The sequence below is a fragment of the Hylobates moloch genome, unplaced genomic scaffold (assembly GCF_009828535.3).
Source record: "Hylobates moloch isolate HMO894 unplaced genomic scaffold, HMol_V3 SCAFFOLD_5, whole genome shotgun sequence".
Lineage (NCBI taxonomy): Eukaryota > Metazoa > Chordata > Mammalia > Primates > Hylobatidae > Hylobates > Hylobates moloch.
Window position 1 is genome coordinate 157,505,466 of NW_026652280.1, and position 3,906 is coordinate 157,509,371.

Below are 3,906 nucleotides of genomic sequence, written 5' to 3' on the forward strand. Positions count from 1 at the left end.
AACTTAAGTCAAGGTATCAGCAGAGCCATGCTCTCTCTGAGGGCTCTAGGGAGAGTCCTTCCTTGTCTCTTCTAGGTTTTAGTAATTGCAAGCGATCCTTGACTTGTAGGTGCATCACTCTAATCTCTGCCTGTCTTCACATGTTGTTTTCCTCTCTGCATGCTGCATGTATGTGTCCAAATTTCCCTCTTCTTATAAGGACACCACTAATTAGATTAAGGCCCACTCTAATCCAGTATGATCTCACCTTAACATGATTACATGTGCAAAGACCCTATTTTCAAATAAGGTCACATTCATAGGTCCAAGGAAGATATGAATTACAGGAAGAAACTATTCAACTCACGGAATGGTCCTTGCCTAAATTTTTCAGAGTTTCACTCCATTAGACAAAAGCCATGAGCACAAACATTTTTGAGATAATCCCTGCTCTGTCTTTGGTTTCTACTGAGATGATGGAGGGACAACACTCCTAAGCTTCTGAGAGGCCCTCTAGTTTCACTGATGGGATCGGTGAGTCACAATCTTAATATCCTAGAAGAGCCTTTTCTATGACTGAACACTCTAACCTTTTAGTTTTCCTGAGGCTTCAGTGAAAGCTGGACAGTTGCACAGTCTTTCTTTTCTCTATGCCATACTTTTGGAAGCCATTTCTGACTCTTAGCATTTCTTGCCATCTGGAAAGGCTGAGCAGTCTCAAAATTCTCCAGTCCTAATCCCTTTATGTTTACCAGTTTTTCCCTCCAGTTATTTTTTTCCTCACATTTTAGTATAAGTAGTAAGACAGAAATAAGCCAGCACCTTTAACACTTTGCTTGCAAATCTCCTCAGCTATATATCTAAGTTTTTCATTTACAAATTCTGCTTTCCACGTAACTGCAGGACACAATTTTTCTAAGCTTTCTATCGCCACATAGCAAGGATTCTCCTTCCTCCAGTTCCAATAACATGATTCTCACTTCGTTCTGAGTCTTCCCCAACAGTATTCTAAAAGCCCAGATTTATTTTTTATTTATTATTATTATTATTATTATACTTTAAGTTTTAGGGTACATGTGCACGATGTGCAGGTTTGTTACATATGTATCCATGTGCCATGTTGGTGTGCTGCACCCATTAACTCGTCATTTAGCATTAGGTATATCTCCTAATGCTGTCCCTCCCTCCTCCATTTCTAATTAAAGTCTGTTCATGATGATTTAGGCTTTCTCCAAGGAAATTTAGGTTTGCTCTATAATACTCTTCACCTCCTTCTAAGCTCTCACCAGTTGTATCTTTAATATCCATATTTCTACTAACAGTCTGTTTGAGACAATTTAGCCTTTCTCTGTCATGTTCCTCAAAATTCTTCTAGCCTCCAGCTACTGCCTAATCCCAAAACCATTGCCACCTTTTAGGTATTAATTACAGCAGTATCAACTTTCAGTATCAAAATCTGCATTAGTCTCTATTGCTGTGTAACTGTCATAAGCTTAGCAGCTGTAAACAATACATATTTATTATCTTACATTTTTCATGGGTCAGGAGTCTGGCACATCTTAACTGGGTCCTCTGCTTAGGGTCACAAAGGCTGAAATCCAGATGCTGGCCAAGCTGGAGGTACTGTATAGGATTTGCTTCCAAGTTCAGTCAGGCTGTTGGGCAGAATACAGTTCTTTTTGTTTGGAGGACTGAGATTTCCATTTGCTTGCTGACTATTGGCTAGGGGTCACTCTCCACTCCTAGAGGTCACTCACATTTTTCAACTTATGGCTCCTCCCATCTTCCAGCAAGCAATGGCATTTTGAATGCTTCTCATGCTTTGAATCTCTGACTTCTGCTTCTCCAACTAGCCAAAGATACCTCTCTGATTTTAAAGAATTCCTGTGATTAGATTAGGCTTACCCAGATAATCTCCTTATCTTAGGGTCAACTGGTCAGTAACTTGGTTACCTCTGTAAAATTCTTTTTGCCAAGTAACAACATAATCACAGGAATAACTAGAGGGTGGAGATCATGGAGGGCTAACTTAGAATTATGACTATCACACATTCTTACACCAAAAATACTCTAGGAATATACTAATAGTGGCAACTATGAGTTTTCATTTCTTCCTGCATTTTTATTTTGTATAATTTTTAAAATCATATAACTGCAATGAGGAAAAATGCAGAACAATATTATTATAAGTATAGTTCAAATCATAGTGGCTTTACAGAATCTTGGAGCTATCTCCTTGCCCATTTGCAGTGACTACAACTGCATGAAGTACTGATTACAAAAGATAGAATCATTCATTTTTAGAAAGCTAGTTTTGTTACATTGCAAGGTTTTTCTACAAGCACACACGTTTCTAATAAAATAAATTTATTGTTAATGATGAGGTTTGAAAATAGGTGATATAAAGGTATGCCTAGCTTCTTACTCTATCTGCTTCTACAGCAAAAGAAGTCAAAATGCTGAGGGCCCATGAGCTATATAACCAACTAGCTGCTTCCAACTGAAACATTTAAGTGAGTCAAAATTAGACTTTAAATATTAACTATCAGATTTCAGAGGGCATTTGAGAGATCCTAAAAATATTTTGATAATTAAACAAGAAAAAAACCTGTATTCCAAACAATGTTTATTCCCTGTGTCTTAAAAAAACTTGGGTTTAAAAAAAAAGAATGAGGCAAATTGAAATTTTCCTTTCAACATGACCCTTGATCAGACATTCTTTTGGCTATTTTGACAAACAAGAATCAGTCAAAGCCTGGGTCACATTCCTTTAAGGTCACATCTCTTTGTCATCATCATCTCTTCTTTTGGCAATGTACAGTAGTTACTTCCAAATGCCAATTACTTTGAAAAGATCTTGGCTTAACCTTAGTCTAACCCAGCCAACCCTCCAAGTCAGCCCAGCAGCAATGCTGGCAGACCTTGGAAAAATGGAACACTGGGCTGTTCATGGGCTGTTTCCATGGAGCACATCACATTTCATAGGGGGAAATACGAGTAGTCACTTGGAAGGCCCACCTCTTGAAGAGTGAAACATTATACCACAACCTGGTATTTCAACCTATCTTCAAACTTCCTGGCTTAGTGAATTCCTAAACTTTATATTAAGTTGCTGTTTTCCACCTGCTTACAATTCTTGATCCTGCACAGCAACTCTTCTGATCAGAATTGGAGCAAGTGGAGAAGGACTACAAAAGGGACCCAAAGCGGGGCAGTGTCCCTGGAACAGGGGCTAGGGTGGTGCGTGGGGACCAGGCTACAGTGGCTGCAGGGCTGATGAGTGAGACTCTGACTGGGGCAGAAACAGAGCTCCAGGAAACTACTAAAGTTCCTGGGGAAGCAAAGTAGCATTTTATAAGAACAAAATGAATGGAGAGGAGAAAACCTATGGTGGCTGTGAAGGCCCTGAGATGCCATGTATGTCAAATTGATATCATCTGATGGCCATGAATTTATTGTAAACTGAGAACATGCATTAATATCAGGCATGATAAAAGCCATGTTGAACAGCCCTGGTCAATTTGCTGAGAACGAAACCAATGAGGTCAATTTTAGAGAGATACCTTCATATGTGCTATCAAATGTATGCATGTATTTTACTTACAAGGTTCGCTACACTAACAGCTCCACTGAGATTCCCGAATTCCCAATCACACTGAAATTGCACTAGAACTGCTGATGGCTGTGAACTTCCTAGATTGTTAAATAAAATAAATTATATTTTGAAAAAAAAGGGGCCTGAAGGAAGTCTGTGGGAGCTGAGGAGAGGGAAAGGAAAAGAGCCCAGTCTGACAGATGATGTTTCTTTTTGCACTCACCCTTTCTATTCCCCTTCCCCTTTAACCTCTTTCCCCATTTAACCATCTTTCACTATCTTCCTTCCCTTCCAAGAGACCTTCCCTATGTAGCACCACCAGTTCCCAAAGG

The 3,906-nt window shown here is 39.2% G+C and overlaps 1 pseudogene; it reads left to right on the top strand.

The window, feature by feature from the left end:
- The first annotated feature begins 3,344 nt into the window (after positions 1-3,344).
- Positions 3,345-3,684, top strand: LOC116469911 (elongin-C-like; annotated as a pseudogene).
- The last annotated feature ends 222 nt before the right edge of the window (positions 3,685-3,906 follow it).